Genomic DNA, 26,910 nt, shown 5'->3' with positions numbered 1-26,910 from the left:
TGGTGGCTCACCCCCTTGGTCTTGCCCCTGACACTCCCTGTACAGGGAGTGGGTTCTAACTAGGTCAGCTCGCCCTAGGTGGGTGCCACAGCCCAGAGGGTCCACTCTAAAAAGGAAGATGGGCTCAGCAGAAGCCGAGTCCGTAACACAAGTTACTTTATTATAAAACACGCCCACGACACAACAGCTCTGCCCATGGTCTTATTGACATGCGGCGGTTTAGAGGACGCTACTTTGTTCTCGAAGGAACCGTTGCCATGCGGTTGGTTGCACCGGAGACGCTACTGCGTCCCAAAACCATAATTTGTGTAAAATAAGCACATATTAAATGGATAAAGAATATATGTATGACTTTCAGTATGTGTGTAAGTATGTGTTTATTTAGGTTACGGTATATGTGTGTATCTGTGTAGATTGATATGTACCTGAAAATGTATGTTACACAAAGAATGAGAAAAAAAACTTTTTCTAGTTAAAACACTTAGTTTATTAAACAAAAAAATTAAAATTTTTAAACACTTTACAAATAAACAGTGTTGTACTCAGTGCTGATGCTGCCAAGCAACAGCACCAGGACCATTGAAAAAATTGCAGTACTTGTCGTGGCTGGTCTTGGCATCGTGGGTGTTTCTGCCGGGCCCCAATGGTCAAAGGCCTGCAATGGTGGGTTCGTTTGAACGCCATTCACCCAGCTGCACTTCGCCATTAGTTTGGTCCACAGAGTCCACGAGCCCAGGCGGACAGTACACACTGGAATCTCGCCACCAGAGAAAGTTATGAAGCACACAGCAGGCCAACACTACAGAGTCAATTGATTCCAGCTTCATGTTTATAGGCGTGTGCAAAACGTGGAATCGATTGGCCATGATCCCAAAGGCATTTTCAACCACCCGACGTGCCCTTGACAAGCGGTAGGTGAAAATCCTTCTTTCAACAGTTAGAGTTTTTTGGGGGAACGGTTTCAGCAAATTTGGATGAAGCGGGAAGGCCTCGTCGCTGACAAAAACAAAGTTCAGGATTCCTCTTGTCTCGGAGTTGGGAGGCAAGTGAAGGTCTGAGCTAAATAAACGTTCTCCAAAATGAGTATGCTCCAAAACTCCACCATCGGAAACCCTTCCGTTCATGCCCACGTCCACATAAATAAATTCATAGTTTGCGTTCACAAGGGCCATCAGGATGATGCTGAAATAGCCCTTGTAATTAAAGAAATAGGACCCGCTGTTGGGTGGTTGTGTGATGCAGACATGTTTGCCGTCCAAAGTCCCACCACTGATGGGAAACTGCCAAAGTTCCTCAAAATCGGAGGCAATCTTTCTCCAATCCTCCTCTGTATTTGGAAACTCCATGTACCTCCATAGACATTTGAAAATAGCTCGACAAGTCTCCGGAATAAGAGCACTCAGCAGGGGCCTTGAAATAGCAGCAGAAAAATGCAAGTCCTGAAGTGAGCATCCGGTGGCCAGGAATCGCAGCGTGACTGCCAATCTTTTATCTGCGGGGATGGCAGCACGCATTTTTGTATCCCTCCGTTCAATAAGTGGAGTAATTTGCTCCAGTAAATATAAACGATTCCTCAGACATCCGCAGATGGTTCCGGAAATCAAGTGGATTTTTGTCTTGCAGCTCTCTGACTAGTTGCATGTGCGACAATTCGGACCTCCTCTGCAGCCATTCTCTGGTCCACATGAGACTTTTTCTTTTAGAACGCCTCTCCAGCATCTGGGCCTCATCTCGACGCCGAGCTTCCTAAACCAACAAGGCAGCCACCACAACCGAACACTGCGCATTGTTCATGATGGAGCAAGCTGAAGAAAAAAAAGGAGAAATATTATAAAAGTTTCAACAAAACCAAAAATGCAAATATTGTAACTACATGCAATGTGTGATGCAAAATTGCATACCATTCTATTAGTGGGCGTGCCAGTAAACGAGCTTTGACCAACTAAAATGGCTGACCATACAAAAGCCTATGTACACAGATAGAAGCCAAGCCCTCCCTCCAGAGCAATAATAGCTGATAATTGTTAGGTGTCCTATAAATTAAGCAAATGGAAACGCATTTGAGACCCCAAAGATACCCACCGTGAACACAGAGTTTAGGCATCTGACCAATCGATGTGGAGTCACAGCCGGTGAACACTACTAGGACAGCCGGTGAATGCTACTAGATTCAGCAAGCCAAGGACATACGCGGTCAGAAACAAAGAACTGAAGCGCTACTATGTCACCTTATTTTAAAGGCAAGGCCGCCAATCAGGACGCGGTAGCGACCACCAATCGGAGCTGAGAGGGCGTGAAAAAGGGAATGCAATCCACGCCTGTGTGAATACAGCGTCACACAGTACATCCCTCATCGAGGTGTGAATCGTGACAGGGTCCCAACGACCGCTGACATTGTTACAAGGGTCGCTACGGCACGCCGTATCGTTGCTGCGTCGTTGGGTAGATTGGACTGTTTGACATCTCACCAGCGACCACATAGCGATGCAGCAATGATCCCTACCAAGTGGTATCGTTGTCGGGATCGTTGTTGCGTCGTTATGTGTGACGGGGCCCTAAGTCCTGAGAACAATGTAACAGATGAATTATAGCAAAGAAGTTGAATAACATGCTTACCATTCACAATGCTTGCTAACATTGAATGGAGTGAGATTCATGCAGGCTGGTGCAGATCAGAAGTTGAATAACATGATTACCATTCACACTGCTTGCTAACATTGAAAGGAGTGAGATACATGCTGGCTGGTGTGGATAAGAAGCTGGATAGCATGATTACCATTCCATCAGGATCCTGACAGCGCCGGCGTACAGCCTACGTTGAGCAGGGACTCACCCGCACTGTAGGGACCCCTGGGGACCAGGACAGCCAGAAAGTATAGGTGCACAGGACCTGCGGGCTGAAGTTTAGCAAGCCGGCACGGGACCTACGGTCATGTGACTGCAAGGGGGCGGGGCTTAGCATCCTGCTTTCAGAGAAGATAGAAAACTCAGAGTCAAGCAAAACGGAGGTCATTCACAGTACGGGCAAATGAGGTACAGGAGCGATAAACAGACGGGAGGTTAGACAAAGCCAAAGGTCATACACAAGAGGGCGACACGGTACTAAGGGGACGAGCAGAGAGAAGTCGGGTCACAAGCAGAGAGGCATACACGAGAGGTAGAGCAGTACAAGAGGGACAGGCAGAACTCGTAACAGGGACAGAAGCGGATCAAAACCAAACAAGCAAGATATCAGGCACAAGGCACACGTACGCACAAGGTCAACTAACTCAGCCGAGGGCAGGAGTATAACTGACACTGGACCTAGGTCCAGTGAGCATTAAATAGCCGCCCTCTGCCAGAGAGAGGCGGAACAATTAACCCCCAGTCAGACCAGGACAGGCCAAAGCGAAACTCCGTCCTGGATCATGACAGTACCATCCTCTCAATGGGGGGCCACTGGACCACCAGGTCTCTCAGGGTACTTCGCGTGAAAGGCCTGGACCAACCGATCCACATGAACCGATCGAGCAGGAACCCATGAGCGTTCTTCTGGACCGTAGCCTTTCCAATGTACCAGATATTGAAGGGCACGACGGACCAACCTAGAGTCGACAATTCGTTCCACCTCGTACTCCGACTGCCCGTCTACCAAAACCGGTGGTGGGGAAGCTGATGATCCCTCCCCAGCGGACCTCACAGGTTTCAAAAGGGCCTTATGAAAAACATTTGGGATCCGCAGAGATGGCGGGAGACGCAACCGAAAAGCCACCGGGTTCACTGCTTCGGTAATTTCATAAGGACCGATAAACCTGGGTCCAAGCTTCGCAGAGGGGACCTTGAGCTATTCTTGGTGGACAACCATACTTTATCCCCAATCTGAAACACCGGTCCCGCGGACCGTTTTTTGTCCGCAAAAAATTTAAATTTGTCCTGGGCCTTCGTAATGTTACTCTGGACCTCTCGCCATACCTCCCCCAACCGCTGGATCGTCTCATCTGCTCCAGGACACCCAGAATTCAAACGGGAAAATTCTCCAAAATGAGGATGGAGCCCATAATTGCAGAAAAAGGGAGATGTACCCGTAGACTGGTTAATGCGGTTGTTAAATACAAACTCAAAGATAAAATATATATACAATATACCAATGGCGCTAGTGTGCAGGGTTGATTCAGCAGCGAGTAAGGAACCCCCACACCACCAGGGGTGAAAATAAACAATTTAAACAAAATGATACTCGCGCTATGAATCAATGGAGAATATATATATATATATATATATATATATGCAAACTCAGCCACCGGTAACACGGAACACCAATCATCTTGTCGGTCTGAGGTCAAGCAACGCAGAATTCGCTCCAGAGACTGATTGGTCCGCTCGGTCTGCCCATTAGTCTCTGGATGATAAGCGGATGAAAAGGACAGACCAATCCCCAACCTCTTACAAAAAGCCCTCCAAAATCTGGAAACAAATTGCACTCCTCTATCAGACACCACATTCAAGGGTACCCCATGCAACCGCACCACATGCTCAACAAACAATCTGGACAATGTTTCCGCATTAGGTAGGGCTGCCAAAGGGACAAAATGTGCCTGCTTACTAAACCTGTCCACCACAACCCAGATGATGGTATTACCCTTGGAGGGGGGATGGTTGGTGATGAAATCCATGGACAAATGAGTCAATGGTCTCTCAGGAATTGGCAGTGGTACCAATTCCCCGGCCGGCCGGTTATGGGGGGTTTTCGCAGGGGCACAAACATCACATGGAGACACATTCCTCAACATCCGAGGCTAAAGAAGACCACCAGAATACTCTAGCAATGGCCCTCCAGGTGGCCGAGATCCCTGGATGTCCACCCAGAACTGAGTCATGAAACTCCCGGAGGACCTTAAGGCGAAGCTGAGCTGGCACAAAAAGTTTGTCCACCGGCTTAGCCGGCGGTGCAAGTGACTGGGCTTCCCGAATCTCTCGTTCCAACATATTCGAAATACCTGCCACCACCACCCCAGGCTGAAGAATGGAGGATGGAGGTTCCGGGGGGAGACCGGATCTAGACTGCGTGACAAAGCATCCGCTCTGACATTTTTGGAACCTGGCCGAAAAGTGATCGAGAAGCTGAATCGGGAAAAAAAAGTGACGATCTAGCCTGTCTAGGAGTCAACCTTTTAGCTGACTCAATATAAGGTAGGTTTTTGTGGTCCATAATTACGGTTATAGGATGGACAGCCCCCTCCAAAAAATGCCTCCATTCTTCAAAGGCTAACTTAACGGCCAGAAGTTCTCGATTTCCCACATCATAGTTTCTCTCCGCAGGAGAGAATTTCTTTTTTTTTTTTTTTTATTTTCTAGAGAATTTCTTTGAGAAAAAGGTGCAAGGTCTTAAATTGGTCAAAGTGGCGGGTCCCTGGGACAATACCGCCCCCCCACCCCCACCTCTGAGGCATCTACCTCAACAATAAATGGTTCAGACGGGTCCGGTTGAGTAAGAACCGGGGCAGACATGAAACATTTTTTCAAAAACTGAAATGCCGCTACCGCTGCGGTTGACCAATTCTTGATATCGGCCCCCTTTTGAGTCATATCTGTGAGGGGTTTAACCACCTGTGAGAACCCCTTTATAAATTTACGATAGTAATTGGCGAATCCTAGGAAACGCTGCAGAGCCTTCAAATCACAAGGTTGAACCCACGCGACAATGGCCTGCACCTTATTAGGATCCATGCGATACCCTTCAGCAGACACGATGAACCCCAGAAAGGACAGTTCCTGAACAAATAACAAACATTTTTCCAGTTTAGCAAAGAGACAGTTCTCCCGGAGCCTTTGGAGAACTGCCCGAACATGACCAATGTCAGTATGTTTATCAGGAGAATAGATCAATATGTCATCCAAATATACCTGTCATGATCCGAAGTGGATCTGACAGTTTTAAGTGCACAAAGTGAACTTTTTTCCTTTGGCTGGGTGCCAAAGTGGTGTGATTGCCCCCGGTGGCCATTAGAATTATTGCACTGTGATGTCGTTCATTCTAAGTTGCCCCGGTGGTGGTGAGTGGTAATACACTTTAGTTAAAGTGCACATGATTATAATGCAGGTGTGACGCTTTATAAAAGAGTGTCAGGTGTGTGCAGTCACTTGTTGGTGATATTGATAGTTCGTCATTTGGGAAGCAAGCCTGGGTGATGAAGGAGCTGAATGTGAGTCCTGGGCAGCCCAGCCAGAGGGGTTGAGTCAGCTATGGAGTCTGCAGAAAGTGCTGGCATGGATTGGTGGAGTTCAACAATGGTGTCTGGAAGAAGGGCTGGCATGGCGTGGTGGAGTCGCAGTTTATGGTGTCAGCAGGAAGTGCTTGCATGGCTCGGTGGAGTAGCGACTATGGTGAGAGTTGCACTCAGCATGCTGGACTTGGTTGTTGAAAACTGGACTCAAGCATGCTGGACTTCTTGGCAGAAAAGTTGGACTCAAGCATGCTGGACTTTTTGGCAGAAGCTGGACTCATCCTTGGGACTCTGTTTACTGGGCAGCTGCAACTGGTGGTGGACTCTGCTCCAAGGCTGCACTATGGTGATGGATCCGGTTATGGTGATGGATCCAGGTGGAGGAGAAGATGCACGCAGCTGGTGGGCTGTGTTGCTAGGAGCGTACGCAACAGAGCAAAGCTAAGTGGTGTTTTCCCTGTTTTGTCATGTTTCCTCATGTGTGTTTAGTGCAGTGGTGGGATTAGTTTCTGCACCGACCAATTCCCTAGTGAGGGTTTAGGTGCAGGGCGAGCTAGGGTTTTTAGGTTCCTGTGCGTCGCCCGGTGCGGAACCGGCATAGGGAACGTTAGGAGTGCAGGGACACTGGCTCAGGGGAGCACAGGAGGCCTTCACGTCCCTATTCCCTATCGCAGTGCCCACCATTGTTAATGTTACCCAGGTTTCCCCTTTATTATTTAAATTCGCCTTACTGGAGGCGGGGTTTCCAGACTACTGTATAAATAACGTGTATTACCTAAATTCGCCAGTTGGAGGCGGTGTATCGAGCTGCACGTTTTATTATTTAAATTCGCCCTACTGGAGGCAGTGTATCCAGGGTCACGCATGTCATGGGTTCGCCTTGCGGTACTCGCTGCGTCCAGATACTCGTGACCGTGACAATACCACCAAAAAACGTCCAATAAAATCAGAGAACACGTGATTTATGAAATTTTGGAAGACCGCTGGAGCATTGGTCAAGCTGAAAGGCATGACCAGATTTTCAAACAACCCTTCAGTAGTGAGAAAAGCGGTTTTCCATTCATCTCCGTCTCGGACTTGGATAAGGTTATACGCTCCCCATAGATCTAATTTTGAAAACCACTTAGCTCCGGACAATTGGTTGTATAAATCAGGAATAAGTGGAAGGGGAAACGTATTCCTCACAGTTATCTTATTTAACTCACGAAAATCGAGGCATGGGCGTAAACCACCGTCTTTTGTCTTTACAAAAAAGAACCCCGCCGCCACAGGAGAAACAGAAGGACGAATGTGTCCCTTACGGAGGCTCTCGGAAATATACTCCTTCATCGCAGCCCGTTCTGGACCCGAAAGGTTATACAAGCGCGCCTTGGGCAATTTAACACCTGGAACCAGGTCAATGGCACAATCAAATGGGCGGTGTGGTGGTAAAACCTCAGCCTCTTTTTCGGAGAAAACGTCCGTTTAGTCTTTCAGGCACTCTGGAATACCTTCCAGACCCACGAACGACACAGACACAGTATCAAGACATTTCTCAGAACAATAGGGACCCCATTTAACAATGTCCCAAGATTCCCAATTAATTACAGGATTATGCAATTGTAACCAGGGGAACCCCAACACCAGTCCCGCTGGCAGGTTGTCCATCACAAAACATGAAATATGTTCCTGTGCAAGGAACTCACTTTAAGGAGAAACTCTTCAGTACGAAACATAATGTCATTCTTTACCAGTGGTGTTTTGTCAATGGCCACAATGTGAATAGGAGTCTCCAACCTAACTGTCCCTAACTTACACCTGGACACCAAATCAGAGTCAATAAAGTTCAATGCTGATCCGAAATCCACGAAGGCAGAAGTGGATGTGGAGACACTCCCACAACAAAGTTCCACTTGCAACATTTTAGAGAAGGTGGAAAAAGGTACCTGAGAGCCTGGGTGACCTCCACGACAATCACCCGGGCTCAGTCGCTTGGTTAGTGGACAGAAGGGGTAATCCTTTTTCCAATGTCCAGAATTGCCACAGTGAAAACAGCATTTTCCCATGCGCTGTTGTCTCCATTCATTTTCTTTGAGGTGGATGGTTCCCATCTCCGTGATCTCCAATATAGGACTGGCTCCCCTTCCTTGGGAGAATAACAGACTTTCACTTTGCATCATTCCCCTCACCCGTAGCCGGCGATCCATTTGGACAGCCTGTGTCATAGCCTCCTCCAGGGAATCCGGCGGAGGGTGGAGAGCCAAGGCATCTTTCAGATATTCAGACAGGCCTCTACGGAACAAACCCTGGAGGGCGGCATCATTCCAATAGACCTCAGCAGCCCAGCGTCTGAATTCTGAACAAAACCACTCAGCTGAGTGCTTCCCCTGGCACACACCCATCACCATGTCCTCAGCCATACGCATACGATCAGGCTCATCATAAATAAGCCCCAGGGCCTCAAAAAATGCATCTACCATCATACGCTCAGGGGCCATGGTCAGAAGGGAGAAAACCCAAGCTTGGGGGGCTCCCCTTAACAGAGATATAATGACCCCCACTCTCTGACTTTCATCCGCAGAAGAGTGTGGTCTTACGGAAAAAAAAGTTTACAGCCCTCCTTGAAAACTCTGAACTCTTTTTTATCTCCAGAAAAGGTATCCGGTAACTTCACTGGAGACTCAGGGGAAACTAATGTAATATCCCGAGCCCCTGATGAAAAAAACCCCTGCACAGTGTCAGCGATCAGCTGCTGAGACTGAGCCAGGACTCGTTCTCCAAGGAGTTTCTGAGACATCTAGGTCAGGTGTTTTACCTGCTCAGAAAGAGCGTGCATAGGATCCATCACACACACAGGAGACGGGAGCAGAGAAAAAAATGGTATTGGTCAGTTATAATATCAGGATCCTGACAGCGCCGGAGTACAGCCTCCGCTGAGCAGGGACTCACCCGCACTGTAGGGACCCCTGGGGACCAGGACAGCCAGAAAGTATAGGTACACAGGACCTGCAGGCTGAAGTTTAGCAAGCTGGCACAGGACCTACGGTCATGTGACTGCAAGGGGGCGGGGCTTAGCATCCTGCTTTCAGAGAAGATAGAAAACTCAGAGTCGGGTAAAACGGAGGTCATTCACAGTACGGGCAAACGAGGTACAGGAGGGATAAACAGATGGGAGGTCAGACAAAGCCAAAGGTCATACACAAGAGGGCGACGCGGTACCAAGGAGACGAGCAGATAGAAGTCGGGTCACAAGTAGTGAGTCATACACGAGAGGTAGCGCAGTACAAGAGGGACAGGCAGAACTCGTAACAGGGACAGAACCGAATCAAAACCAAACAAGCAAGCAAGATATCAGGCACAAGGCACACGTACGCACAAGGTCAACTAACTCAGCCGAGGGCAGGAGTATAACTGGCACCGGACCAAGGTCCAGTGAGCATTAAATAGCCGCCCTCTGCCAGAGAGAGGCGGAACAATTAACCCCCAGTCAGACCAGGATGGGCCAAAGCGAAACCCCGTCCTGGATCATGACACATTCACACTGCTTGCTAACATTGAATGGAGTGAGATACATGCAGGCTGGTGCAGATCAGAAGTTGAATAACATGACTACCATTCACACTGCTTGCTAACATTGAATGGAGTGAGATACATGCAGGCTGGTGCAGATCAGAAGTTGAATAACATGATTACCATTCACACTGCTTGCTATTATTGAATGGAGTGAGATACATGCAGGCTGGTGCAGATCAGAAGTTAAATAACATGATTACCTGTGTGAAGATAGAAGGTGGATGTTAATTCCTTGTCATGGAGTAACTGTCTTTTGCTGGATGCTTATCTAATGCGATGCTTTGTTGAATGCATGCAAGCCCCAGACATTCTTGCACCCCTTTGAATCATTCTAAATTTATACACCCCAATACAGGGCCAGGAGAGAGGGATTGTGGGAGCTGCTTAGTTATAAATTAGCAACAGCTGCTCAACACCTCTTGGTGTGCAAAAGATGATCAAAGACGCAGTCCTGATTCCATCTCTATGCTAAAGCACATCTCCTGAGATAACATTTCCAGTGAGTCCCCCCCATGGATATACAACAGTAAAGGGCATGTCACACTAAAGGGCCTGTCACACTAAGAGATATCGCTAGCAATATCGCTATAACTGGTGACGTTATAGCGATATTGCTAGCGACATTGCTGTGTCTGATACTTACCTACGACCCGCTCCCCCGCTGGTTATCGCTGATCGCGCGAGAACGTTCAGGACTGTTTCTCGTCGTCAGCTTCCTGCGGCGCTTCCTGCTGTGAAGACGAGCGACGCGTGGAGCCGGGCGGGAGGATGCAGGATCGCCTGGTGTGACAGGTAAGTAGCGACCCCCGTCCCCAGCGATGTCGCTAGTGAGATCTGCCTGTGTGGCAGCTCACTAGCGACCACTTAGCGATGTACCAGCGATCCTGACAGCGTCATATCGCTGGTCGGGATCGCTGGTACATCGCTAAGTGTGACAGTACCTTAAGAGATATCGCTAGCAATATCGCTATAACTTGTGATGTTATAGCGCTATTGCTAGCGACATCGCTGTGTCTGATACTTACCTACGACCGGCTCCCCCGCTGGTTATCGCCGATCGCACGAGAACGTCCTGTACTGTTTCTCGTCGTCAGCTTCCTGTGGCGCTTCCTGCTGTGACGACGAGCGACGCGTGGAGCCGGGCGGGAGGACGCAGGATCGCCTGGTGTGACAGGTAAGTAGTGACGCCCGTCCCCAGCGATGTCGCTAGTGAGATCTGCCTGTGTGGCAGCTCACTAGCGACCACTTAGCGATGTACCAGCGATCCTGACCGCGTCATATCGCTGGTCGGGATCGCTGGTACATCGCTAAGTGTGACAGTACCTTAAATCCTGAGAACAGTGTAACACGTGAATTATAGCAAAGAAGTTGAATAACATGATTACCATTCACACTGCTTGCTAACATTGAATGGAGTGAGATACATGCAGGCTGGTGCAGATCAGAAGTTGAATAACATGATTACCATTCACACTGCTTGCTAACATTGAATGGAGTGAGATACATGCAGGCTGGTGCAGATCAGAAGTTGAATAAGATGATTACCTGTGTGAAGAGAGAAGGTGGATGTTAATTCCTTGTCATGGAGTAACTGTCTTTTGCTGGATGCTTAGCTAATGCGATGCTTTGATGAATGCGTGCTGACCCCTCACTTGATGTTTGTACTATGATCTTACTGAGGTTCATTGTAAGTGTTGTAGGCCTGAGGACAAGTAGGAGGAGGACAGCATGGTTAGTCGCCTCCTTGGTGACGACACGGAATTCTTGCCTGTTAGCAGTCTGGGGCACGTTGAGCTGACTTTATGTTATGCTGCCTTTCCCATGACCCTCGTGCTCTCAAAATTTTGGATGACAGACAGGCAATACTGATTTGTGACACTTTCAGACCCACGATAATCGGAGAACTTTATATCTCTTAGTCCTGAGGCAGACAGGTGTACTAAAATTTTGCAGTACCAGAGGGCCCTTATAGCGGAATTTGTAATAAAATTACTATCTCAAACACTGGCGGCAGAGGACACAGTTCGTTGGCCAACCAAGGAAAACAGGTGAGAGAGACACAACTCCAATACAGCAGAGGCAGTGGAACAATGGCAAAGTTCTTGTAGAGTTTTAACAGACCCTCTCATCACCCTGACACAGAGGCACAGGGTACTGTTACAAGGAATGCAATGTTTTTGAAGATGCTGAGGGAGTACCTTGCTGACCGTACCAACGTCCTCTGTCATTCCTCTGTGCCTTATAAATATTGGTTATCGAAACTGGACATGTGGCATGAACTGGCTCTCTCTACTGCGCTCGTACGCTGTACTCACGGTCAAGGAGAGCACGACGCCTGGCTCTCTGGTGGTTACTGGGCAAACGGCACCTTGCTAAATGGCAGTACTGCTATTAGTGGTGGGAGACTATGGGAACAGTCCTTTGCAGCAAAACTGCTCTAAGTACAGAGCACACTACTCAGCCTCCTATGTGCTGCTTGTCCATGCCAAAAATCATAGCTGTCTTGCCCGCTTCCTCTTAAGCTGGGCCCCTGCCTCTTGGTTACCGAGTCTGTCTGCCTGCTGCATTTTGCCACAGCGCGGTTGTCAGAGACACCGCACTGCACTTGCTCATAGAGCCAGTGCGCGTGTCCTGAGTACAGAAGCAGTGCTAAGAGTTACCTGTGGAGCAGGGCAGCAGAGGTGACCATGCGTGCTTCAGGCTAATAGTGTCAGGGTCCAGTCAGCGCTGGAAGGTAAAGAAGCACGGGACCTGCGGACACTGAAACTGAATAATCTGCACGGGACCTATGGTCATGTGACTGCAAGGGGGCGGGGCTTAGCGTCCTGTATTCAGATAGGACAGGACACCACACAAACAACTCAGAGTCAGGCAAAACAGAGGTCACAGCAGTACAGGCAAACGAGGTACAGGAGGGACGAACAGACGGGTAGTCAGACAGAGCCAAAGGTCATACACAAGAGGGCGACGTGGTATCAAGGGGACAAGCAGAGAGAAGTCGGGTCACAAGCAGAGAGTCATACACGAGAGGTAGAGCAGTACAAGAGGGTCAGGCAGAACTCATAACAGGGACAGAACCAGATCACAACCGAACAAGCAAGCAAGATATCAGGCACAAGGCACACGTATACAAGAGGTCACTTAACTCAGCCGAGGGCAGGAGTATAACTGACACTGGACCCAGGTCCAGTGAACACTAAATAGCCTCCTGCTGCCAGAGAGAGGCAGTACAATTAACCCATAGTCTAACCAGGACGGGTCAAAGCGAAATCCCGTCCTGGATCATGACAGCAGTGCTTTGGGTGCATATTGCACTGCCCCCCTTGCTGCTCACATGGTCACAGCTGGGGACTCACTCCTTGTAATTTTTTCTCCTCAGCTTCCGGGCTTGTTCCCTGTCTAAACACAATCCCTTGTTCTGTGTAATTGGACCTGCCCGTTCCCCTATTCCTTCCGCTGGTAAACAGGGGACGCAGCCAAAACATGTCCAGAACCGGCGCAGCACAGGTACCCGTGGACCAGTCATCCTGACTCAGTACATATCTGGCAAATCAGTTATTTAATGCAAGCAGCATAGAAGGCATGCACTTCCAAATTTAAAGAGAAAATTCTACAGTACATCCACAACTGTTGCAATTTGAAGGGCATTGTGGCTCATATCATTCCACAAGATAACACTTGTCTGATACTTTTCGTTGGAAAATAATTTCACCACTGATAGGTTGTGTATGTTTAGAATTATGTAACATCATTGGTGTGATTAATTATTCATCCCTATTAGCTTCACAATATATTCATCTTTTTCTTCAAGGCTTTTGAATATAATGTGTTGTAAGAGTTAAAGGAAATTGTTGAATTTTGTTTTACCTCAAATGTGAAACTACCTGTTAATTGTCATCTTTACTATTTCTCCATTCCATGTGTGGCTAACCACCTAATTGATGTTATTGAGTTTCTTTGGCAAGAAAACAACAGCTACACCAATACCACGTGCTTTTCCAATTAATTCTTCATGCTGCTGAAGTAGAGGTGAGATTAGGGACCTACATAACTTCTGGGGACTGTAGTCAACATGACACTGTGCCAACACCCACTGGGGTATAGCTACCAATTTGACATAGTTTGTGCCCAGCTGAACAGAGTTGTCATAAAAATATCCTTCAATAACATGTATGATGAATTGTCTCTAGGAAACACCCATATGGTATTATTAGTATTATTATTTAGTTAGTTATATAGCACCATTAATTTAATGGTGCTGTACATGACAAGGGATTACATAAAAAGGAATAAAATAAACCAAAAAAATTACAATGACAGACTGTTACAGAGGGGAGTGGACCTTGTCCTAGCAGACTATCATTCTGCGAGAGAATGGGAAAGAGACAGAAGGTGGGGTGTGCGGCAAATCGGGTAGTGGAGAGGCGACAGCTTGTGTAGTGGTGTAGAAGTCACATCTCCGACCACCATGCACTCCAATTAACATCTCCAATTGACATCTCTTGAAATGCAGCCGAAACGTCAAATTCTCTATCTTCAGTTCTGGACAATGCATGGGCTCCTTTGAAACATCAGCAGCCACCTATTTAAGTATTAGTAGGTGAGGGCTTGTCAGAATCCTGCCCAGGAACACCAGGCTTCCATTGTTGCGAGTCCTGTCCCCGTGAACTTTCACATAATCTTGCGTTGGCTCTTCCAGGCATGATTTCATCACAAAGATTTAGCCTTCGTAATACAGAGACAGAGTACAAGACAGAGTACAACAGCGCCTAAGCGTTCACCCTCTGCTACTCAGACTTTCTATCTGCACAGTGGCTGCCTCTAGATGATGGCGGTGGTAGTACTTGGAGCATTTAACACAGTCATGAAGTTGCCATTACAACTTTAAACTGAATTCTTTTTACCGTCATTTCACACTGTAAAATGTGGCTTGTTTTTTTTTTAAAAAAAGCAACAGAGTATATAACTGGAGTAACAGACTGGAAAATACTGGAATACCGGCCTAAAATCCCCAAATTTTAATCACATGGATGTGAGGTGTGTCACAGATATACCACACTGTAAAATATATATATTTTTTTTATTGGATGCAAAAGAGTGCTGGATATAACGAGAGTGACAGAAAAATGCCTCAATTTTTGAGACATGGATGTATGAGGCATGTCACAGATATACCCCACTGTAAAATGTGGGCTGTGTCATGATCCAGGATGGGGTTTCGCTTTGGCCCATCCTGGTCTGACTGGGGGTTAATTGTTCCGCCTCTCCCTGGCAGAGGGCGGCTATTTAATGCTCACTGGACCTTGGTCCGGTGTCAGTTATATTCCTGCCCTCGGCTGAGTTAGTTGACCTTGTGCGTACGTGTGCCTTGTCCCTGATATCTTGCTTGCTTGTTTGGTTTTGATCCAGTTCTGTCCCTGTTACGAGTTCTGCCTGTCCCTCTTGTACTGCACTACCTCTCGTGTATGACTCTCTGCTTGTGACCCGACTTCTCTCTGCTCGTCCCCTTGGCACCGTGTCGCCCTCTTGTGTATGACCTTTGGCTTTATCTGACCTCCCGTCTGTTTATCCTTCCTGTACCTCGCTGTCCGTATGGTGAATGACCTCAGTTTTGCCCAACTCAGAGTTTTCTATCTTCTCTGAAAGCTGGACGCTAAGCCCCGCCCCCTTGCAGTCACATGACCGTAGGTCCCGTGCCGGCTTGCTTAACTTCAGCATTCAGGTCCTGTGCACCTATACTTTCTGGCTGTCCTGGTCCCCAAGCGTCCCTACAGTGCTGGTGAGTCCCTGCTCAGCGGAGGCTGTACGCCGGCGCTGTCAGGATCCTGATTTAGCAGACGGATGGATGAGGCATGTCACAGATATACCATACTGTAAACTATATATATTTTTTATTGGATGCAAAAGAGTGCTGGATATAACGAGAGTGACAGACTGGCAAAAAGGAATTTAAGCCAAAAATGCCTCAATTTTTGAGACACGGAAGTATTGAAGCGTGTCACAGATATACCTCACTGCAAAATGTGGGCTTTTTTTAAAGTAATGCAACATAGCGCTGTATTTAAGTCCAGTGACACACTGAACCAAAACCAAACCAATATAAGAAAAGTGACACGCCAGACCAAAAAAGAAAACAGTCGCAAACTGGCCAAACTTTTAGCACACACAGATATGAGCTGGCACGCAGATGGCCTGTATTTTTTTAATTTTTGGGCTAAATACTGCTGTATCTAAGTCCAGTGACACACAGGACCAAAAAAGAAAATAGGCCATAAAGTGGCCAAACTTTGAGCACGCACAGATATGAGCTTAACGGAGATACCACTACGACAATTTTTTTATTTTTTATTTTTTGGGGGTAAATACTGCTGTATATAAGTCCAGTGACACGCCAGACCAAAAAAGAAAACAGTCACAAACTGGCCAAACTTTTAGCACACACAGATATGAGCTGGCACGCAGATACCACACTGAAAAATGTGTGGCCTGTATTTTTTTAATTTTTGGGCTAAATACTGCTGTATCTAACTCCAGTGACAGCCAGGATCAAAAAAGAAATCAGCCGTAAACTGGCCAAACCTTGAGCATGCACAGATATGAGCTGGCACAGAGATACCGCTATGACAATTTTTTTTGGGGGGGTAAGGGGGGGTAAATACTGCTGTATATAAATCCAGTGACACCCCGGACCCAAAAAGAAAACGGGCATAAACTGGCCAAACATTGAGCACACACAGATATGAGCTGGCATGCAGATAACACACCGAAAAATGTGTGGCCTGTTTTTTTTTAATTTTTTGGCTAAATAGTGTGGTATGTAAGTACAGTGCCAGACAGCAAAAAAAATGAATTTAGGGCTAAAAAGACCAAAATTTTTAGCAGACGGATGAATGAGGTGTGTCACAGATATACCACACTATAAAATATGTGGCCTGTCTGTATTTTTGGGGGGGTTCAGCAAAATAGTGTCAAGAAATTGTGTAAGACACAAAAAAAACTACTTAACCATACCACATAAAAAGTAAATATTTCTCTGCGCACTCAAAAGGGATGTTTGGGACCCGTTTAAAATTGCTGGATTTTCATGCTGTGCTAGGAAAAGGACATGACTGTATTGTGCAGTGTCAAAAAGCAAATGGAGAAAAAAAAAGAGCTATGGATTGTTTTGCAATAAAAAAAGCTCTATTAGCACTGGCCCAAAAAAATTTCAAAGCCAATTAGACCTGGGGCTAGGTATATACGGCCAATATATCCCACAGGTAGCAGCAGCAGCACCAGAACACATGACCCTCTTGATATATGCAATGATATGTACTGTATATACACACATACAGTGCCTGTAGGCCTTGCACTGATGTGTATAAAGCGACGTACACTACCCTGCCTGCCTAACACTGGAACCTATATACTCCGGAATTAGTCCTTAGAAGGACTGTTGTTTTAGCTGGATTTGAGTTGTTTAGGATGGTAGACCCCACACACTAATAAATCTCCAATTCTGACCCTATCAAGGCAGCAGCTCTCCCTACACTATCCCAATCTGGAGCTGAATGCTGCGAGCAGGGCGGCGTCCAGTTTTTTATACCCCTGATGATGATGTACGGCCATCCAATCAACAAATATGGCTGTGGCATTTGATTACCTGGCAGACAATCCCTGCATCGTGATTGGTTCTGTAAAGTCCGCCAAAAAAGCTGGGTGGAGACCCGAGTTCCCGCCAAGTAATCCCAGAAATGCTCGGTGCTCGCTGAGTACACAGAGTACAGTGATACTTGGGTGAGTAACGAGTAGTGGCGAACATGTTCGCTCATCACTTCAGGTCTCCAGTAAAAAAAAAAAAAAAAAAAAACAACCCCAACAATATCCCTCACCTGTCCTGCATACTGTCTTACGATGTAATCCATGCCTGTGATAATCGGTTTTCAACCTGAACGGTGCCAAGATGTGACAGTCCAGGCTGAAAACCATGGGAAACTGACCTGCTGCAAGCGCAGTGTCAGTGACTAGCGGTGACATCATCGAAGTTACTGCAGATCACTGAGGCTTCTGTTCCAAGTTCACTTCACTGTGAGCTGGGCCTATGAACTGCAGTGAACCTAGTGAGATAACCACCAGCACCTTGAGAAAAAGTCTCAAGGTCAGCCTTGAGCTCAGTAAGTTCACCGCAGTTCACAGTGAGGAATTTCTTACAGTGAACTCACTGAGCTCACACTGAAGTGAGCTAGGAAAGCAGCCTCAGTGACCTGTGGTAAACTCAATGAGGTCACCACTAGTCACTGACTCTGCATTGGCAGCAGCTCATTCTCCCGTGGTTTCAGCCCGGATGGTCGGATCTTGGCACCATCCAGGTTGAAACCAATTGTTGCAGACAGAGAAATGAAGAGTCCCCGACCACAAGCACTTGTCCATGTGTCGGTCATTAAGTGGACAGTCCCAGTAAGTGCGTTGGTAAGGGCACAGGCGATTTTCCTGGATGCTTGCTGGTACAATGCGGAGAGTCCACACTGGGAGAAATTGTGGAGACTGGGGGCCATGTACCAAGGGACTGCTGCCGCCTAAGTCAATTAGCAGAATTGAAACCAATTGTACAAAATTAAATTGTCAAGCACAAATATAAAATAAAATTCTACAAAAAAGTATGCAAAAAAGACAAAAGTATCAAAAAGTATATATAAACAATTTTTTATTGAATAATAATAAATAAAATCAAAATTAAAATACAGCTGAATCAATCTGGAGCACGTATTGGAAGATGTATAAATAATATAAAAAATATATATACTATATATACTACTCAAAAAAATAAAGGGAACACAAACAGCCTATTGCAAATGGAATAGTGTTCCCTTTATTTTTTTGAGTAGGATATATATATAGCTGTAAACCAAGCCACAGTATTCACACTAAGGTAGAAAAATGACAATATACACTGTTTACACAAAAGTGCAACTTGTGGAAAGCCCTTAGATATATAACACAAAAATAGTGCAAAAAGGTGAATTTACTCAAAATATAAAAGATATATAATAAATAACATAATAGGATCACAAAACAAAAAGTGCTGCAGTGCATCAAAATATGCCGTGTTGCAAAATGGCAGAGGATCCCCAAATCCAGATGTAAAAAACTTGTTACATCATTCCCAAGACGACTCATGGCTGGACTAGCTCAAGAGGGTGGTTCTACTCAATACTGAGCAAAAAGTCTGAATACTTATGACCATGTGATATTTCAGTTTTTCTTTTTTATTTTCAAATGATCTTTATTGGTATTTTAAATTTTTTAAAAGGTATGGGTAAAGGGTAGGGAAAAGTGGTAGGAAAGTAAGGTGATAAGGAGGAAAGGGCAATGGAACAAGGGAAAGAAGGGATGGGGAAAGAAGTAAAAAAAAAAAACCCTATAAAGATAGGGGAAAGACAGGCATACATATATACACTATCATGGGTTATTAACAGTTGAACACGTAAAGCTTAATAAAGTATCCAGTAAAGGATTGTGTGCATATCATACAGTAAATCTGCACAAGGTTTAAGTTGCTTATTACAAACACCAACACCTGTAAATAAAAAAGCAATACAACAATATACCTCAATGAATCCTAAGTTACTCCTAGCAAAACACGTACAGTTTAATACAGAAGCTGAGAAAGTTGCTTATTATAAACGCCAACACTTGTTAAAATACAAAAAGACAGTACACAAAGTATATAGTTTTACAATACTTGAGACTACAGATCACTGCAAGTAATCGCTTAATAAATATATATAGACCTGTCGCGTCCGGGTGCACATATAAGTGACCCTAAGACCTTGGGGAGGTAAAGTCCGATTCATTCAAAAGCCATAAAGTGGAAAATACTTCTTTGCCAATCAAAATACTTATAAACCCCAAGACACTCAGTTTGGACACGGATCTGAATTGGGCGGCGAGGAGGATCCAATTGAGGCCCCAGAAGAGATTATTCCAGCAGATATTAAAAAGTCGATTCCCTCTTCTGGTAAGGAAACAGGAATTATTCTGGATGCAAACTTCACTTGCAAAGTAGAAAATTGAGTCCAGTTATGAGATTCCGCTACACAGGAGCTTACGGGTGGTAAATTGAAACAGCTTGCGTTTTTGTAGGGTTGATCTAGACAGGTCCTTAAAGAACATCAGGTGTTTATATGGAGACTGTAGTAGTAGCGGATCTTTTGATATCCCTAAAAGTGTATTCCTTACCCAATTGGGGTAAAATGAGACAATAACGTCTCTGCTTACACTTGAGGGCAGTGAAGGCGGTCTACGTATTCTGAAAGCTTTTTCAATCAAATTGGTTTCTTTAAGATTCGGGATCAAATGGGAGGTCATCATGGAAATGTATTCTTTCAGTTGTGAGGACTGCACTGATTCAGGGATTCCTCTAATCTTTATGTTATTTCTCCGCTTATAATCCTCAAAACTAGCCAAGGAATCCCTAAAGGTGATAATGTCTTTTCGTAATTTATCCATTGATTCCATGAATGTAGGGAGGATCTGAGGTAGTTTTGAATCTATAGTGTCATAATTTTTAAGAGAATCCGGTATTTTTTGATTTTTTGTAAATTTATCAAAATCCTTAGTGGAATTTGGATAGGAATAATCAGTTAAACGCAGCAAGGTGTCTTTAAAGAAATTTTTTACAAAAACCTCAGATGCCTTAGATTCTGTATGTTGCTTAACCCCTTCCTGACATGAGACGTACTATCCCGTCCACGGTACCCGGGCCCGTATGACCGGGGACGGGATAGTACGTCTACCGCGATCAGCGGCGCCCACGTGGTGAGCGCCGCTGATCGCGGCCGGGTGTCAGCTGATTATCACAGCTGACACCCGGCACAATGTGTCAGGGGCGGTCACGGACCGCCCCCGACACATTAACCCCTTGCACACCGCGATCAAACGCGATCGCGGTGTACCGGGAGTTAAAGGGAAGCATCGGCAGGGAGGGGGCTCCCTCCGTGCTTCCCTGAGCCCCCCACGGCAGCGCAATGTGCAGCGCTGCTGCGGGGGACTCCTATCCTCCAGGCCCCCGAATCCAAGATGGCGACGGGGGCCTTCGGGGGCCTGGGGAAGCTGGCTTCCTCAGTGCCTGCAAAGCGCAGGCATGAGGAAGCCTTGTGCACTGCCTGTGACAGATTGCTGATCTGTCACAGTGATCTGTGATGTGACAGATCAGCGATCTGTCACAGGACAGTGATGTCCCACCTGGGACTATGTAATAAAGTAAAAAAAAATTTAAAAAAAAGTGTAAAAATAAATTTAAAAAAATCGCCAAATAAATTAGTAAAAAAAAAAAAAAATATTCCCCAATAAATTCATTTTTTTAAAATAATAAAAAAAACAAACAATAAATGTACACATATTAGGTATCGCCGCGTCCGTAACGACCTGCCCTATAAAACTGTCCCATTAGTTAACCCCTTTAGCGAACCCCTTAAAAAATAAAAATAAAAAACGAAGCAAAAAATAATGATTTATTATCATACCGCCAAACAAAAAGTGCAATAACGCGAGATCAAAAAGACGCATATAAATATCCATGGTACCGCTGAAAACGTCATCTTGTCCCGCAAAAAACAAGCCGCCACACAGCATCATCAGCAAAAAAATAAAAAAGTTATAACTCGCAGAATAAAGCGATGCAAAAATAATTATTTTTTATATAAAATAGTTTTCATTGCATAAAACCGACAAAAACATAAAAAAACGACCTAAATGAGGTATCGCTGTAACCGTACTGACCCGAAGAATAAAAGCGCTTTATCAATTTTACCGCACGCGGAACGGTGTAAACGCACCCCCCCCAAAAGAAATTCATGAAACGCTGGTTTTTGTTCATTCTGCGTCCCAAAAATCGGAATAAAAAGCGATCAAAAAATTTCACGTGCCCGAAAATGGTACCAATAAAAACGTCAACTCGTCCCGCAAAAAATAAGACCTCACATGACTCGGTGGGTCAAAATACGGAAAAATTATAGCTCTCAATATGTGGTGATGCAAAAACTATTTTTACAATAAAAAGCGTCTTTTAGCGTGCGACAGCCGCCAAACATAAAAACCGCCATAAATAGTAAATCAAACCCCCCGTTATCACCCCTTTAGTTAGGGAAAAATAATAAAATAAAAAAAATGTATTTATTTCAATTTTTCCATTAGGGTTAGGGCTAGGGTTAGGGCTAGGGGTGTGTTGGGGTAGGGTTAGGTTAGGGTTAGGGCTAGGGTTAGGGTTAGGGCTAGGGTTAGGGTTAGGGCTAGGGCTAGGGCTAGGGCTAGGGTTAGGGCTAGGGTTAGGGCTAGGGTTAGGGCTAGGGTTAGGGGCGTGTTGGGGTTCGGGTTGGAGTTAGAATTGGGGGTTTCCACTGTTTGGGCACATCAGGGGCTCTCCAAATGCAACATGGCGTCTGATCTCAATTCCAGCCAATTCTGAGTTGAAAAAGTCAAATGGTGCTCCTTCCCTTCCAAGCTCTGCTATGCGCCCAAACAGTGTTTTACCCCCTCATGTAGGGTATCAGCCTACTCAGGACAAATTGCAAAACAATTTTTGGGGTCCAATTTCTCCTGTTACCCTTAGGAAAATAAAAAATTGGGGGCAAAAATATCATTTTTGTGGAAAAAAAATGATTTTTTTATTTTCACGTCCGAGTGTTATAAACTTCTGTGAAGCACTTGGGGGTTCAAAGTGCTCACCACACATCTAGATAAGTTCCGTGGGGGGTCTAGTGTCCAAAATGGGGTCACTTGTGGGGAGTTTCAATAGTTTAGGTACATCAGGGGCTCTCCAAACGCACATGACAACCGCAGACCATTCCATCAAAGTCTGCGTTCCAAAACGTCACTGCTTCCCTTCCGAGCCCCGACGTGTGTCCATACAGTAGTTTTCTCCCACATATGGGGTGTCAGCGTACTCAGGACAAATTGGACAACAACTTTTGGGGTCCAATTTCTCCTGGTACCCTTGGGAAAATAAAAAAAATGGTGACTAAAAGATCATGTTTGTGGAAAAAATACGAATTTTTTATTTTCACGCCCGGGCGTTGTAAACTTCTGTGAAGCACTGGGGGGGTCAAAGTGCTCACCACACATCTAGATAAGTTCCTTGGGGGGTCTAGTTTACAAAATGGTGTCATTTGTGGGGGGTTTCCACTGTTTAGGTACATTAGGGGCTCTCCAAAGGCAACATGACACCCGCAGACCATTCCATCAAAGTCTGCATTCCAAAACGTCACTACTTCCCTTCCGAGCCCTGACGTGTGCCCATACAGTAGTTTTCTCCCACATATGGGGTAGCAGCGTACTCAGGACAAATTGGAAAACAACTTTTGGGGTCCAATTTCTCCTGGTACCCTTGGGAAAATAAAAAAAATGGTGACTAAAAGATCATGTTTGTGGAAAAAATACGAATTTTTTATTTTCACGCCCGGGCGTTGTAAACTTCTGTGAAGCACTGGGGGGGTCAAAGTGCTCACCACACATCTAGATAAGTTCCTTGGGGGGTCTAGTTTACAAAATGGTGTCATTTGTGGGGGGTTTCCACTGTTTAGGTACATTAGGGGCTCTCCAAAGGCAATATCACACCCGCAGACCATTCCATCAAAGTCTGCATTCCAAAACGTCACTACTTCCCTTCCGAGCCCCGACGTGTGCCCATACAGTAGTTTTCTCCCACATATGGGGTATCAGCATACTCAGGACAAATTGGACAACAACTTTTGGGGTCCAATTTCTCCTGGTACCCTTGGGAAAATAAAAAAATGGTGACTAAAAGATCATGTTTGTGGAAAAAATACGAATTTTTTATTTTCACGCCCGGGCGTTGTAAACTTCTGTGAAGCACTGGGGGGGTCAAAGTGCTCACCACACATCTAGATAAGTTCCTTAGGGGGTCTAGTTTCCAAAATGGTGTCATTTGTGGGGGGTTCCACTGTTTTGGTACATCAGGAGTTTTCCAAACGCGACATGGTGTCCGATCTCAATTCCAGCCAAAAACGTCAAATGGCGCTGCTTCCCTTCCGAGCTCTGCCATGCCCCCAAATAGTGGTTTACCCCCACATGTGGGGTATCAGCGTACTCAGGACAAATTGCACAATAACTTTTAGGGTCCTGTTACCCTTGGAAAAATAAGAATTGAGGGTGAAAAGATCATTTTTGTGGAAAAAATATGATTTTTTAATTGTATGGCTTTATGTTATAAACTTCTGTGAAGCCCATGGGGGTTCAAAGTTCTCACCACACATCTAGATAAGTTCCTTAGGGTGTCTAGTTTCCAAAATGGTGTCATTTGTGGGGGGTTTCCACTGTTTTGGTACATCAGGGGTTTTCCAAACGCGACATGGTGTCCGATCTCAATTCCAGCCAAAAACGTCAAATGGCGCTGCTTCCCTTCCGAGCTCTGCCATGCGCCCAAATAGTGGTTTACCCCCACATGTGGGGTATCAGCGTACTCAGGACAAATTGCACAATAACTTTTAGGGTCCTGTTACCCTTGGAAAAATAAGAATTGAGGGTGAAAAGATCATTTTTGTTTAAAAAATATGATTTTTTAATTGTATGGCTTTATGTTATAAACTTCTGTGAAGCCCATGGGGGTTCAAAGTTCTCACCACACATCTAGATAAGTTCCTTAGGGGGTCTAGTTTCCAAAATGGTGTCATTTGTGGGGGGTTTCCACTGTTTTGGTACATCAGGGGTTTTCCAAACGCGACATGGTGTCCGATCTCAATTCCAGCCAAAAACGTCAAATGGCGCTGCTTCCCTTCCGAGCTCTGCCATGCGCCCAAATAGTGGTTTACCCCCACATGTGGGGTATCAGCGTACTCAGGACAAATTGCACAATAACTTTTAGGGTCCTGTTACCCTTGGGAAAATAAAAATTGGGGTGAAAAGATCATTTTTGTGGAAAAAATATGATTTTTTAATTGTACCGCTGTACGTTATAAACTTCTGTAAAGCCCTTGTGGGTTCAAAGTTCTCACCACATATCTAGATAAGTTCCTTGGGGGGTCTAGTTTCCAAAATGGGGTCACTTGTAGGGGGTTTCCACTGTTTAGGTACATCAGGGACTCTCCAAACGTGACATGGCGTCCAATCTGAATTCCAGCCAATTTTGCATTGAAAAAGTCAAACGGCGCTCCTTCCATTCTGAGCTCTGCCATGCGCCGAAACAGTCGTTCCCCCCCACATATCAGGTATCTGCGTACTCAGGACAAATTGCACAATAACTTTTGCAGTTCAATTTCTCCTGTTACCCTTGGTAAAATAAAAAAAATGGAACCTGAAGTATTTTTTTTATGAAAAAAAGTTAGATGTTCATTTTTTTTTAAATATTCAAAAAAATTCCTGTGACGCACCTAAAGGGTTAATAAACTTCTTGAATGTGGTTTTGAGCACCTTAAGGGGTGCAGTTTTTAGAATGGTGTCACTTTTGTGTATTTTCTATCATATAGACCCCTCAAAGTGGCTTCAAATGTGATGTGGTCCTAAAAATAAAATGGTGTTGTAAAAATGAGAAATCGCTGGTCAACTTTTAACCCTTATAACTTCCTAACAAAAAAAAATTTTGGTTCCAAAATTGTGCTGATGTAAAGTAAACATGTGGGAAATGTTAGTTATCAAGTTTTTTGTGTGCCTTATCTCTGTGATTTAAGGGCATAAAAATTCAAAGTTGGAAAATTGCGAAATTTTCAAAATTTTCGCCAAATTTCCGTTTTTCTCACAAATAAACGCAAGTTATTTGAATGAAATTTTACCACTAACATGAAGTACAATATGTCACGAGAAAACAATGTCAGAATCACCGGGATCCATGGAAGCGTTCGAGAGTTATGACCTCATAAAGGTACAGTGGTCAGAATTGTAAAAATTGGCCCGGTCATGAACGTGCAAACCACCCTTGGGGGTGAAGGGGTTAAGTGGGTTTCCCTGGACAACGTGATTTCCAACGGAAACATCCAAAGATTCCAAAAAAGCTCTAAGCATTCTGGCTACAAAGCCTTCTGTGGGATAGTCATCTGAGGCAGGTATGTCATCTAATAATGAGGTAATTTTCTCGAGCCTGTCCTTTACCTCTAAAGATGAATGTGATGAAGAAGTCTCATTAGACACCCTGTCCATAGAGGAATCGCTCCCATGATCATTATATGAATCAGCCTCCACCACAAACTCCTCTGAATACAGACTATCAAGATCTTCCAAAGGACTTGAGGAATTTAAAGAATTTCCGCCTTGATCCAAATGGAGATTCATGTCACAATAGTCCCCCAAGGATGACTGAGAAAGATCAGAACTTTTACCATCATGTGTGTTAGCAGCTCCATTCTGCTGCACTCCCTCAGTAAATTGATACACTTCCCCTTTAAGCATAGGAATACTAACAAATGGGTTAGGGGATATCTCTCCATTATTAACCCCTGGAACAGATCTATATTCCGCTGACCTGTCAGCTTGTATTTTGTCATCAGGGGGAGATTTTAGCTCTGTGGGTGTATGAAAGAATCGCTGTGTGTTGTTTCCCATCTCCTGTATTAAATTAGCAGTCTCTCTAATTAAAGTAAAAAGCTCATCTTTATTTGTGGTATACACAGGGGGTTCATTGCCTAAAATCTCTCTTCCCAGCCTCACAGTGATCCCCCTCCCCGGAGTGGCAGTCTCGTTTCCCCCTGGTGTGCAGCAGCTGACAGGCACCCTCCTCTGGTTTTACCTGTGGTTCCAATGCCCGACTCTCTTCACTACGAGCTGATCTTGGAACAAACACTGGGGCATCTAAACTGAGGGTCCCTGCTGTGTCTCGCAGTGCTGTTGAAGTCTCTGTAATCAGCTGTGACTGCAGAGCTGAAGTTGCTGAGTCACTGCTCTCTCTACCTGGCCTCATCAGCTGTTCCCCTGCTTCTGAACACGCTGCGGCTCCTGGGCACTTCCTCACATTGCTGCCAGCAGGCAGAAGAGCAGATACAGACATCAGTTCCTCTGAGGGCAACCTGTGGGCTGGTGAGTCTCCTGGGGCATCCAGATGGTGGGTCTCTCCTGGGTCTCCCTGCGCTATGGAAGTCTCTGCAATCAGCTGTGGCCCCAGGGCTGAAGCTGCTGAGTCACCATTGTCTCTTCCCTGCCACATCAGCTGTTTCCTGACGCCTGAGCGCTT

Source organism: Dendrobates tinctorius, unplaced genomic scaffold (assembly GCF_039654945.1).
Source record: "Dendrobates tinctorius isolate UK_male_01 unplaced genomic scaffold, ASM3965494v1 ptg000184l, whole genome shotgun sequence".
Classification (NCBI taxonomy): Eukaryota; Metazoa; Chordata; class Amphibia; order Anura; family Dendrobatidae; genus Dendrobates; species Dendrobates tinctorius.
The sequence above is the reverse complement of the archived record's forward strand: the minus strand, read 5'-3'. Positions refer to the sequence as shown.